The sequence below is a fragment of the Salarias fasciatus genome, unplaced genomic scaffold (assembly GCF_902148845.1).
Source record: "Salarias fasciatus unplaced genomic scaffold, fSalaFa1.1, whole genome shotgun sequence".
NCBI lineage: Eukaryota > Metazoa > Chordata > Actinopteri > Blenniiformes > Blenniidae > Salarias > Salarias fasciatus.
The window spans coordinates 305712-320290 of record NW_021941373.1 but is presented as its reverse complement, the minus strand read 5'-3'; the positions used below and the strand labels follow the sequence as shown (position 1 = coordinate 320290).

Here is a 14579-nt window from a genome sequence, read left to right as displayed (position 1 = left end):
TGCGGAGAAGGACCAGTTGTCCGGAATGAGAATGCCAGCACCGCCTCCTCGGCCAGTAGAGCGAGGGGTGTGGCTTAACGTAGCAGACGCCGAGAGTGCGGCTGGTATAACTGAGTTTTCTGGGCGGATCCATGTCTCAGTCAGGGCGAGGACCTGAATGTCTGAGAGTTTCATCAGAGAACTGATGAATTATGTCTTATTGACTCTGGACTGACAGTTCCAAAGAACGAAGGTAACTGAGTGTGGGCAGGGACCACTTCCAGAGAGAGCGGACAGTTTGTGTGGACTGCATTTGCGGAGGACTACGCGTCTTTTCCGGTTGCCGACGATGACTGGGATACGTAAGAAACACATTGTGCGTTAGACTGTGACAGACAGACCTTAGTGGAAGCTGGTGCCCTTGCTCGGTGGACTCGCGCAGGTAGACTCTCAGGTCTTTACCCTCTGTGGTCCTCACACTATGTGGGCCGATGCTGTCGCTGACGCTCAGGCGCAGTCTGTGCTGTTAAGTACCTGACGGGATCACAGCTGTTTCCAACTTGACTGATTGCCCGGCTAAACCGCCCCTGTCTGATTTCACTTGAGCCAGACAATAGAAGGTATGACCCGCATTAACAACCTCTGTATTGAGCAGACAGAAACCAAAACTGCAGTGCTAAGCACCTAACCACCCCAAACACAACAACACAATAAGCAATTCAAACTTACCAAAGCTGGCTCTAACTTCTTCTGTCTAAGATTCAGAGTTTGTTTTGGGCTCTTCCTTTGCCCCCTGTCTGTCCTCATCTTCCCTACTTCTGATGTGTGATGGGTGGGAATTTCTTAGGTCAGCAGTTCTCTGGCTGGGGTCGCCATCTGCCCTGGTCATCAGCACCCCAGTAAAAGCACACATAAAACTACGGCAGTTACTAGTACATCCCAAAGACAAAATAGAGCCACAACACAAATGCAATATCATTTACAAAATACCTTGTTTGCCGTGCAACAAATCCTACGTCGGGGAGACTGGCAGAGCCTTCAACATCAGGACAAAAGAAGATGGCACTGAATGTGAAAAAGAAACATCTAAAGCATGCACACGCTCCTCCAAACGACAGGCAGAGCAGGAACGGCTAAAGTCTGCCATTTCCGAACACTGCAAGAGGGAAAACCAACTTATGGACTGGGATCATGCCCAGATCATCGGCACGGAAAGCAACAAGTACCACCGCTGGATCAGGGAGGCCATCGAGATCCGGAAACGCGTCCCCCAGATTGTGAACCGGACAGAGGGGGCGTATCAACTTTCTCATACCTGGGACACAGTACTGAAGAAGTTGGACTGCAGATGGCGCTGTCATCCTACTGCACCTAATAGGAAGCTGGCGCCAAAATCTGTATAAATCAGCTGACCAGACACATCACAACAACATCATGTGACACTTCTGAGGAAGGCTGCAGCTTGGCAGGCGAAACATGTCAAGGCAGGCAGAAATCACTGGCCTGTTTATATGAATCCAAACCAATTTGTGATGATTTTTGATGTGCCTTGTGCCAGATTTGCTTTTAACAGTTGTTAAGTTTCACTGACATTTAAACACAGTTGCTTGTTTCAGAGACTGTTGTTTATTGTATTGCGTTCACTGCTAGAATCCCCTCTGAATGCAAATTGAAAATAAACCAAATCAACCAAAGATAAACCAAATATTTAAAAAAAAAAAGTTTGGAAAAGATGAATAACAAAATCTAAATCTTAACTGATCTGTGTGTGTGTGTGTGTGTGTGTGTGTGTGTGTGTGTGTGTGTGTGTGTGTGTGTGTGTGTGTGTGTGTGTGTGTGTGTGTGCGTGCGTGCGTGTGGTGATCCAGATGTTTGGACAGAGAGTGGACTGAGCTCTGCAGCATGTTGATGAGAGCTCTTCTCCTCCTGGAGGCTTCAGCTGTTTGGACTTTACATTTCTAAACTCTTCCAGTCTGAACCTTCTTCAGCTCTCAGTCACTTCAACATCAAACTCTGTCCTCTAACCTCACTTCTTTCTGTCTTTATTCAGGTTGATTAAATGCAGCCTGTCAGAGATCAGCTGTTCTTCTGTGGCCTCAGCTCTGAAGACCAACCCCTCCCTCCAGAAACATCTGGAACATCTGGACCTGAGTCGGAACCCTCTGCAGGATTCAGGAGTTTCTCAGCTGTGTGGTTTTCTGCAGAGTCCACTCTGTGGTCTGCAGACTCTGAGGTCAGACTCCATGTTTGAGTGTGTTTCAGTAAAGTAGTGTTGACACTAAAGGTCAGACATCAGGCTGATCTGAGAGTGATCCACACTGAGGATCTCCAGGAGAAACGGAGCTTCTTCTCTGCTCTTTAGTCTTGTGACGGTGGCAGAGCCGTGTGCAGCTCCACATTCCAAAGCTTTCTAGAAGAAGAAAGGTGCTGCAGTGGATCATTGACTGTGAACCTCTGACACGCTCCATGTTGTTGGGACCACGTTCATGGTCACTTTGGCTACCAGTAATAACTAATGATTGAAGAAGATAGTTAATTATTATTAAAATAACTGAGATCTCATGTAAATCAGATACTCTCTGAGACATCACATGTTTAACAGTAAGTTTGTTGTCATCAGTCTCATAAAATAGTTTAAACAATTATTTTGGAATTTGAGTGGATAATTGACTGTGAACCTCTGATAAAGGCCACCATCATTTTGCGACTCAAATTTAAGGTCAATTTTGGCTATTGATATTCCATCCATCCATCCATTTTCAACCGCTTATCTGGGACCGGGTCCCGGGGGCAGCAGTCTCAGCAGAGATGACCAGACTTTCCTGTCCCCAGACTCTTCCTCCAGCTCTTCAGGGAGGATCCCAAGGCATTCCCAGGCCAGCAGAGAGACACAGTCTCTCCTAGGTCTTCTCCGTGGTCTCCTCCCGGTGGGACATGCCCGGAACACCTCCCCAGGGAGGTGTCCAGGGGGCATCCTAAAGAGGTGCCCAAGCCACCTCAGCTGGCCCCTCTCGATGCGGAGGAGTAGCGGCTCTACTCCGAGCTCCTCCCTGGTGACTGAGTTCCTCCCCCTGTCTCTAAGGGAGCGCCCAGCCACCCTACAGAGGAAGCTCATTTCAGCCACTTGTATGTTGTCCTTTCGGTCATGGCCTAAAGCTCATGACCATAGGTGAGGGTGGGAACGTAGATTGACCGGTAAATCGAGAGTTTCGCCTTTCGGCTCAGCTCCTTCTTCACCACAACGGACCGATACAACGACCGTATCACTGCAGCCGCTGCACTGTTCCATCTGTCAATCTCATGTTCCATCTGTCCCCCACTCGTGAACAAGACCCCAAGATACTTAAACTCTTCCACTTGGGCCAGAGTCCCTCCACCGACCCGGAGGGGGCAGGCCACCCTTTTCCGGTCGAGGACCATGGCCTCGGATTTGGAGGTGCTGATCCTCAGCCCTGTCGCTTCACACTCGGCTGCGAACCGCCCCAGTGCATGCTGTAGGTCCGGGTTCGATGAAGCCAACAGGACAACATCATCTGCAAAAAGCAGAGATGAAATCCTGTGGTCCCCGAACCGGACCCCCTCCGGCCCCTGGCTGCACCTAGAAATTCTATCCATAAAGATAATGAACAGAACAGGTGACAAAGGGCAGCCCTGCTGGAGTCCAACATGCACCGGAAACAGGTCCGACTTACTGCCGGCAATGCAGACCAGACTCCTACTCCGGTTATACAGAGACCGGACGGCCTTTAACAAGGGGCCCGGACTCCGTATTCCCGGAGCACCCCCCACAAGACACCACGAGGGATGCGGTCGAACACCTTCTCCAAGTCCACAAAACAGATGTGAACTGGTTGGGTGAACTCCCACAAACCCTCGAGCACCCTATGGAGGGTATAGAGCTGGTCCACTGTTCTGCCACCAGGACAAAAACCGCATTGTTCTTCCTGGATCCGAGGTTCGACTATCTGTCGAATCCTCCTCTCTAGTACCCTGGAATAGACTTTCCCAGGGAGGCTGTGGAGTGTGATCCCCTATAGTTGGGGCACATCCTCTGGTCCCCCTTTTTAAACAGGGGGACCACCACCCCAGGCTGCCAATCCAGAGGCACCGTCCCCGACCGCCACGCGATGTTGCAGAGACGTGTCAACCAAGACAGTCCCTGCACATCCAGAGACTTAAGGTACTCGGGGCGAATTTCATCCACCCCTGGTGCCTTGCCACCGAGGAGCTTACCAACCACCTCGGTGACTTCAGCTTAGGTGATAATTATCCAAGAGTACTATCTGGGTATCTAGTTTACCAGCATTCCATCTTGCCCTGGGCGCTGTGGCCTCTGCTTGTGTATGCGGTGCCCATCGCAACCGTTGAGGCCATGGAGAGGAAGATTAGCAGCTTCCTGTGAAGATGGCTTGGCCTACCCTGCAGTCTGAGCAGTTCTGCCCTGTATGGCAGCAGTAATATCTTGCAGCTCTCATTTAGTGGATTCACTGAAGAATTCAAGGTGTCCAGAACTCGGGAAATCCTGCAGTACAGGGAATCCAGGGACGAGAAGGTGGCATTGGCTGGTATCCAGGTATGAACAGGTAGGAAATGGAGGGCAAACAAAGCTCTGGAGGTGGCGAAGTCACGGCTGAGGAAGAAAGCACTGGTGGGGCCAAAGCCTCAGTCCGCACAGGTGTGGGCTACTTCCCGGCAACCAGGGCAGATATGGCCCAGGGTAAAGAGCAACAGCGCCTCATTCAGGAGGAATTGCGGGCAGGCGTGGAGGAAGAACGAACCAGCAGAATGGTGGGAATTGGGCAACAAGGAGCGTGGACTAGGTGGGAGAACGTTCTGCAATGGAAGGTCACCTGGTCCAACCTCTGGAGAGCAGACGTTTATAACATCCGATTCTTAGTCCAGGCTGTGTATGATGTCCTACCGAGCCCAAGTAACCTCCATGTCTGGGGAAAAACAGAAACACCATCCTGTCCTCAGTGTCCAGGAGGGGGATCCCTGGAATACCTCCTCAGCAAAAGGACTAGGGGAAGGGCGCTACCGCTGGTGCCACGACCAGGTCCTTAAGGCAGTTGCTGACAGCATAGCCACAGCCATAAGCACCACTAAGAGCTACAACAGGGTACAGACCATCAAGTTCCACAGAGCTGGAGAGAAGTCGGAAAAACAACCAAGGGTGAGATCAAGCCTCCTCACCACCGCGGCTGACTGGCAACTACAAGTAGACCTAGGCAAACAGCTAAAGTTTCCAGCCAGGATAACATCTACGTGACTCCGACCTGATATGATCCTATTGTCAGAATCCACCAAGCAATTGGTTGTGCTGTAACTCACAGTTCCCTGTGAAGAGCGCATGGACGAGGCCAATGAAAGGAAACTCGCACCTCAATCCTGGAGTTAATCGCGATTAAAATGGCTTATTTGAAGTCTGCCGATGCAATCAAAATGTGTGTGTGTGTTACATAAAACATTTTACAATTCATCAAATATGATTTATAATAGCTTAAAGGTGCTGTTGGCAGGATTCCGCATCTCCGCCAAGATGGTGATTTGACCCATTTAAGATGGTGATTTGAAACCCAGCACAGCCAATCCTGTCCTGTTTTCTCTGACATCACGCCCTTGCGCAAGTTAAGCCCCTCCCACAAGAACGTGCGACGAATGCTCCTCGAACAATCACAGTTAGAGCCTTATGGGCTCTTCTGATTGGTCAAAGATACCTGGAGCTGTCGAGATTCTTTTTTAGCTCAGAACAGAGACAGATGGAAACGCTGCGTCCTCGCAGTAGTGCAGTTATGCTACACTCCTAAAGGATTATCAATGGATACTCTGACATTTAATCCAAAGAAAACACAGAAAAATTAGCACTGACGAGCAAAATCCTGCCTACAGCACCTTTAAAATACCAAGTCTTTACCAAGGATGCCCCCCAACACACACACACACACACACACACACACACACACACACACACACACACACACACACACACACACACACACACACACACACACACACACCACCAATAACAGAGCAGGTGAAAAATAGAAATTTCTTAGAGCGTTCACTTCCTCAAACTTCATCCTATCTCCTGGACAGCCTAAATTCAGTCACGCCGAATTTTGTCTCATACTTACCTTTATTAAACCAGATTGTGTGTTGAAGGGAAATGTACTTTTTTTTGCGCATTTTCAGCGCCTGAAAAACGCCCAGCTGGCCGAAACGCTGCGCCGTCAAAACACGCGATTTAAGTTTCACTTTAATTTTTTTCATATTTGCTGTCCTTATTTTAGTTTGTGCCTCACACCAGCATTTTCCTCGTGATTTTTCTGATAATTTGGCCGAGTTCAATATGGAAAATAATGAGGAATGGACCGTGTTTCACCGCTAAAAGCGCGTGTGTTTTTTGTTTTTTTTGACGCTCAACTGGAGCACGGTGGGATTCTCGGGCTCGGGGCACAGGACAGATTAGACTAAAGGCGACTTTTTTTTTTTTTGCGCGATAAGACTCTCGTGATAACGCAGCACGTTATCGCCGTTAACGGCCCAGCTATAATTTTAATTCATCTCAATTACCGTATTGGCCCGAATATAAGACGACTCCGATTATAACACGACCCCTATTTTTCAAAGATCATTTTGTGGAAAAAGAAAAAATGCTGAAGACAGTAAGGTCACTCATAAAACAACTTTTTATTATACAATTATTATAAACTCAAAAACTCACAACTGAGATAACATTTCACGAGATATAAAATGAAACAATATTACTACAGTATTGAATAAAAAAAATATATTCTCTTTAGAATATATATTCTTTAGAATATATTCACTAAGAAACAATAAGCAACAGATAAGAAGCCTCAAGGGGTCCAAACTGTATAAATGATGTATATAACTTCCCAGTTCCTTCAGCTGAATCAGGCTCTGGTGGTGGGCATTCCGTCTTTCTGTCTTTCAGAGACGTATTCACTCACCCTTCTATCAGTCTCTCTGAAGCGTCCGCTCTTGGGAGCACGGAAAGCTTTTCTTATAGTGTTAGCATTCTGTAGGCATTTTTTCTGTGCTCTCCAATATTGAACAAGGCGCTCTGGTACACCATATCTCTTGGCGGCTTGGCAGTTGTTTGAGGACTCTGCTGCGTTGATCACCATCAGTTTAAAGTTGGTATCATAACTTTGCCTCTGTTGTTTGCTCAGTTGTCCAGCGTTCAGCCCCTTTGTTCCAGATGATCCGCCATTTTTCATCAGATCATTTGATCTCATTTCATCGCTCCACTCGCTCTCTGCTCAGTGATACTTTGGCTCCATCTAGCGGCGCGGATGCGTATTGACCATCTACCTTAAGTCCGCGATTATCAATCAATTTCAATCAATCAATTTATTTTTGTATAGCCCAGTATCACAACAACAGTTGCCTCAGAGGGCTTCAAGATGTTACATTGGTTGGTAAAAATAAAAACAGTGAATAAGCATAATGTTAATATGTCAAATTCACAGTAACGAGACAAAACGAAGCAACCACCACCTTAGACCCTCACATCCGGCAAGAAAAAACTCCAAAAACCCAGTGGGAAAAGAAGAAATCTTGGGGAGAACCACAGTATGGAGGGATCCCTCTCCCAGGGACGGACAGCTTTGGCAACAGCTAGCATGAGACAATAAGAAGTAAAGCCTAGGACAATGTTGAGGACAGTCCGTTGGACGGTCCAGCAAAAGAACCACGGATCCCAGAAGTAGAACCGAAGCCAGTCCACGGGCAGGATCGACAGGAGTGTCCTCCTGGTCCAGACGGAGATTGTTCGTAGGCCCTCGTAATAGTGGAGTCAGCAACTGAAACTGGAGAAGACTCCCCCTCGAAGCGGGGGACAGCAGGTGAAAAGTAATGAACGGACTAAAGGGAATAACATTCAGACATTAGAGGTTAGGGCTCAGTGCACCGTACTTCCCACAGCATTCTAGCTCCTAGGGCAGCTTTGTGGATACTTAACTGTTTAAACTAGTATTTAGTTAGTGTAGTTTAGATAGTTTAGTTTAGTTTAATTTAGTTTAGTTTAGTTTAGTTTAGTTTAGTTTAGTTTAGATTAGAATCCCTAGCTGACCTGATCATAGGCTGCATCGAAGAGAAACGTCTTGAGCCTAACCTTAAATGTGGAGACTGTGTCTGCCTCTTTGACACCACTTGGAAGCTGGTTCCATAAAAATGGTGCCTGATAGCTAAAGGCTCTTCCACCTAGTGTCCATTTAGAGACTCTAGGAGTCACCAGTAACCCTGCATTTTGAGAGCGAAGTGCTCTGATTGGTTGATAAGGCGTTAAAGCATCTTGGAGATAGGTTGGAGCCATCCCATTTAGGATTTTGTAAGTCAGGAGAAGGATTTTAAATCTAACTCTAAACTCGACAGGAAGCCAGTGAAGAGACTTTAGAACGAGAGTAATGTGTTCACGTCTTCTAGTTCCTGTTAATAATCTGGCGGCCGCATTTTGAACCAGAGACCAAAGTGCTTTACACTGTATTATCACATTCACCCATTCACACACTGGCTGCCATGCAAGGCGCTCAGTCCATCCACTGGGGGCAATTCAGGGTTCAGTGTCTTGCCCAAGGACACTTTGGCATGCAGACAGGGGGAGATGGGAATCGAACCAACAACCTCCCGATCGTTAGACGACTGCTCTCCCCACTGAGCCACAGCCGCCCTTTGCATGGATGAGTTTTTCTGCATCGCTTCTAGGTCCAATGTTTCTTATTTTAGCTATGTTGCGCAGGTGGAAATATGCTGTTTTACAAGCCAGGTTGATGTGTGCTTTAAAGGAGATACCCTGATCAAATAAGACCCCGAGGTTCCTGACAGTAGAGGAGGAGGATACACTGACGTTATCTAAGGTGATAATCTGTTCAGATAGACACTCTCTCCATTTATGGGGGCCTAGCATAATGACCTCCGTTTTGCCAGGATTAAGACGGAGATCGTTCGTAGTCATCCAGGATTTAATTTCTCTGATACAGTCACTGAGCCTGTCTATTTGATTAGTTTGATCAGGTTTCATAGATTATAACACGACCCCACTTTTGAGGGTACAATTTCTGGAAAAAAACATTGTCATATTCGGGCCAATATGGTATTAACCATCACAAAAGAATGGGGAAGAAAAAAAAATAATAATTTAAAAAAAAAACTTTCCGCTGATGCCGTGCCTTTGGACATAAAATGAAACTTTTTCTAATCAAAGCTCAACATGTTTTTATTGTAATGTAAATTATCAAATCTGTGGACATAAACAATGATTTAAGATATTTGGTGATTTAAAAAAGTAGCCTTTACTTGTCACAGACTGCTAATAACTTTATTCTACTTCTCCACTCGGGAGACAAAAAAACAAACAAAAAAAACACAAAAAAACAAACAAAATAAAAAACACGCACACAATAAGCTGAATTATTATCAAATGTGGAGGGTAAATTATAAGAAAATGATCTGAAACTGTTTCCCTCTTCTGTACTGGAACATTTAAATTTTCTGACAAGGTGCTGACAGTCCGTGCTTGTGCGCATGCGGGGTGGGGCGGGGCGCTGAAAGAGCGATACCGATGTGAATAAATGAACTGAGCGAATGACTGAGTTCTCCACTTATGATAAATGTTAAACACAGGAATGAAGGGAAACCGCACAAAGTCACGTTGGACTACGCAAGATTTGGAAGAATGAGGAGCCGATTCTCGGCTGAAGAAACTGCTAGTGTGTGGTCTGCTCCGGAGCGACACACACACTAGAAGATCAGGAGAGGAAGATCGGGTGCGATCTGTCCTCTGTTGTCTTCTAGTGTGTGGTGTCTGAATCGAGGAAGATTGAAAAAATCCTGTAGTGTGTACTGGCCTTCAGGAGAAAGTCCGGTCAGAGAATGCTGAGATGCTGAGTCGACCATTAATCTGTGTGTGTGTGTGTGTGTGTGTGTGTGTGTGTGTGTGTGTGTGTGTGTGTGTGTGTGTGTGTGTGTGTGTGTGTGTGTGTGTGTTCTTACTTATGTCCAAATTGGGGATTTTCATCAGCTCACACACCAGTTGATTGGGGACACCATTGCCTTTGGGGACCAAAACCACGGTCCCCAATTAGATTGCATTGCAGTTGCATTCAGAATGCTCTAAAATGGGTTTCTTCCTTAAAATCTCCATTGTCCCCAAAAATAGTTTTTTTCAGATATTTTGTGTGTGTGTGTGGACCCCCCCCCCCAATCTGTGTATAACTCTACATTGCCCCTAATGGATGTGTGTGGTACTGCACGACCCCAAAGGTAGGGTAATAGAACGGATACACAGTAAATGATAATTTAGCAAAAATAAAGTTTGACTGATATATATATATATATATATATATATATATATATATATATATATATATATATATATATATATATATATATAATATAATATATTTAAATAATACATTTTCATCTACTGCTATCCATAGCTAGAAATGTAGCTGGCACTGCAGTAGCATGCGTATACCAGTGCTATCTGCTCAAGTCAATGGATTTGCTTAACTTTAAATAAACCTAACTTGCTTAAAGTTAAAGGTATACTGGAGGATCCTTAGAACCAATCAGAATTGTATGGTTCCAACTTATGATTGGACAGTCATAATGCCAATCAATGTGGGAACGCGTTTGCGTGATGACGTATCATGGCGAGTCGCCTCCTCTGTGTGCGCTCTTGTTTCGAGCCGCGCATGCGCAGAGCATTGTTTAGGAAGTGGCATGCAGCGGGAGCGACCATCGCAGAAGCAGAAGTCGCAGAAGCGGCTTGTTCCTCCCGCGAACACCTCCGAAGATGGCCAGCCACAAAAAAGAACATTGTTTGAGATGGCAGAGGATAGAAGAAAGGCCATAGAAAAGAAGGACAAAACGTGTGTTTTACTCGGAGATTCCTTTACGAGGTGGCGGACATTCAAAGCACAAACAGGATTTAGGACTGATCACGACATGGGGAAGTTTCTGCTGGACAGGTAACATGCTTATTATCCCATTCAAATGTGTTTCTGTTGCATAAACACGTAAGACACTACTTTACGGATCGTATTCTTATGTATGATTTGAAGAAGAGTCCGACATGATTACAAATGTGTTTTAATCCTATGCGGAAAGACGATGCTCCAGCCGCGCAGATGTAAACAAACTGACATGCGGCTGACGTGCGCGCTCCCACAGTCCTCATGCGGAGGGAGCCTCGCATGCGCAGTGCTCCAAAAATGGCAAATCGGCCATGTTGTACGAAATCGGCAGAGAATCCACCAGTATACCTTTAAGTACAGTTGTGAGTCCACTTTGTAATATTGAGAAACCTGATTCTTTTTGCAAACTTTCAAGTTGCAATCACTTGAAGCCGGTTTGGCAACATTAGCTATGTCAGTGGTTCCTAAACTTTTTCTTGTGGCCCCCCCTTTGTAGTTAAAAATATTTTCAAGCCCCACCACCCTTGTGAATGCATATACACATCTTCTTCTTGAAAACGTCTTAAGACTCGTTTCGTAAACATTGTCTCACCAATACAGAACTGCAACTTCAGTGTGACATCGCAACTAAAAAAAACTTAAAGAACAATTTTCTTTGCAAACTGTAAACCTTTTATGTGCATGATTAATTTGGTAAATTTACTTGTACACAACAATTATTTCTCTCAAATATCAACAGGCTCTTTTTTATGTCTCAGTTGTCTACTTATTCTACCTCACACTGTCAGAATCTAATATTTTGACTTTTGAGACACACAGCACACCACAATCTGTCTTCATTAGCCAAAGACTTCATCATATTTCCTTGTTTTGTTCCTTCCTTTGTTTCGTAGCCTTGCTGTGACCCCCCTTGTGATAATCTCAACAAATTCAGTACACCATCCTCATCTCCCCTTCACTGTGTCCTGACTGATACATCATCTTGTTTATTTGCATTACCCCTCCATCACGAACCTGTGCCTATCTATAACCTTCCCAAAATTGAAGGTATTCTAAGTCCTGTCATGCAGTTTCTAAGCTGGTCACCTACAGCAAACATCTTACAATCTGCTAGCTGACTGTCCTCTGAATATGCTCTGAAAAAATTCAGTCTGTTTGAACAGCCGAGGCTGCAACAACCAGCCAGTCACTGACGAGAGGTACTGGGGGTTTGCATCCCTGCACTTGAAGAGGGTGTGGGGAAGTAGAGTAGATAAAAGAAGTTAGCTATGGGAGAGCGATGATGCCAACACCGATAGAGAAACAACAGTTTTTTTTTTTAATTCGACATGGTTGACACAGGACCAAAAGGATATGTTCAGAGACGCTCATCCTTATGTGCATTCATGTCAGGAGCATAAGAGGGGGAGAGGCAGAGATGGGGAAGTCCTGAAATTGAAGTCTTTATTTTGGGCTACATTTTGTGTTTGAAAAGTAGGGGACGGAGCTACGGTCCCAAACGTAAGACCTTTTCCCAAAAATTTACGTCCCTCTAGCTCCACCCCCTTATGCCCCACGGGGCCGAGTCGGGTGGATTCTCGTTCAGGGTGACCCGAGCTTTCTAACAGTGCTCTTTTTTAGGGCGTGGCTCCAAAATTTAAAACCGGTGTCTGACCCCGGCTCAGGAAATCAAGTGGGTGAAAGGGTTTCACCTCACGCCCCCCTTTTTTGGGCCTGGGGGGTCCCGACCCAAGACCGAGTTTCCACACCGCCCGGTAGAGCCCCTCCTGCCCTGCACAACACCGTTGACCCTGCCTTTCTCTGGGCTTCCGTTGCCGAATTACGGCAGGTTGAAGGACGCTGAAACGGGGTCCTCAGACAGAGGTCAAGGCATCGAGCTGTGAAAAAAGGGGGAACGCCTCCGTCTGGGATCTTCAAACTCTAGATTATGTTTCAGAGCTACTACTACATCTGAAATTTCAGCTCCTTCTGATGTTTTTTTTCTGAAAAGTTCAGTTGTTTCCACTTGTGAATTTGCTTTCCCATTCTGTACTCTTATTACAGGAAACTCTTCCACGCTTGGAGCTCTAGATTATGTTTCATGGCTACTGGTACATCCTCTGTGTGTAATTTCAGCCCTCTGGGACACACTGGAATGATGCGAAGGCCACAGGTCAAAGGTCAACCTCATCAAAACTCCTCCACACTTTCACCTAGGAAGGTGAAATTCACATTTTGTTAGTTTTACATGTGTCCATATTCCCTCTGTCAATTGCTGCCGTCTAGCCACAGTGGATCCCTTTCGGGGGTCTTCTGAGTCCGTTCTCACGGGAAATTCCAAAAATTGCTTAATGGAGCATCTTTTGCTCATAACTTTTAAATACTGCACCAAGATAGCTCAAAGCAGAAGGGAATCACTGTCTCTACACCCCATTTGTGTGTGCAAGCTGTGGTGGGACCCTTTGGGCAGGAGACACATATTGAAGCCTCATCCAAGTCCCTTTCAGAGTTATTCACCGCCACTTTCAGAGCTATTCAATGAAACGTGCGGCGTAGGTCAAAGGGCAACGGTCCGCAGGTGCTAGAGGGATGAGATCGCACACAGGTGTCAAGGACCCCCCACCCCGGGAGACACATATTGCACCCCCATCTCCCTAGCCCCGCCCCTTTCAGAGTTATTCACCGCCGAAGTCGGTAATGGCAGCTAACGGCTAAATCCATTAACTGCACATGTTCCTCAGGTGCTAGGGGATCGCCTCTCACAGAGATGTCAGGGACCCCCTCAGGGACACACACATCCAACCCCCATCTCCCTAGCCTCAACCGTTTAGGAGTTATTCAAGCTGGAAGTTGGGATTAGCAGCGAACAGCTAATCACAGCTCACGCCCACTTTGTGCAGTATTTCTACAAGGTGGGCGGGGCTGACCCATGCCCACGGATGTGTAAGGTCTCCACAGACCAGGTGTGAAGGTTTGAGCCAGCTAGCTATCACTGTTTGGGAGCTATTAATGGAAACAGCTAAATTAGCTTCTTTTTTAGCCACAAAATGCTAGCATTTGCCTCATATGCATATTTCTACATGTCCCGGAGGGCTGAAAATCGCACCATAGATGTGTGATGGGACAACAAGGAATCCCTGAAGGTTTCAGCCCCCCACCTATCACCATTTTTTTTTAGAAAATAAAAACGTGAAAACGCAAAATATCGAAATTTGCTTTTTATGGGTACTTCCGTTTGAGCTGTACCACCACAGCCGGCACACATGAGCGCGGTGTGGAGAGGGTGATTTCATGCTGGTTTGAGCTCGTTTGGCGGAGTATTTCAAAAACGGCGCACAAAATATACTCCGTTAAGGTGTTTTTGAAATCTGCTCCTTCCAGCTCCCTAGAAAGGCTTCCGGTGGGGCTGGAGGACTGAGATTTCACACAGGGGATGGGGTGGCATTCCCGAGGCATAATCTTAAGTTTCTAGCTCAAAGCGTTGAGGGAGTTCTAGCCACGTTGACCTTTGACCTTTGGGGTTAGGAGGGTCCCAGAGGGCTGATAAACACAATGGATGTCCTGGCAGCCCTCATTCAGGATCTAGATTTTCAGCTCCCTAGCTCAAAGCGTTGAGGCATTCTCCTGTCTATCAGGCTGCAGTTCGGGCCTCTCACTGTGCAAGTGGAAACTGATGGA

The 14579-nt window shown here is 46.3% G+C and overlaps 1 pseudogene; it reads left to right on the top strand.

Annotated features, from left to right (window-relative positions):
* The first annotated feature begins 328 nt into the window (after positions 1–328).
* Positions 329–5377, top strand: LOC115384889 (uncharacterized; annotated as a pseudogene).
* The last annotated feature ends 9202 nt before the right edge of the window (positions 5378–14579 follow it).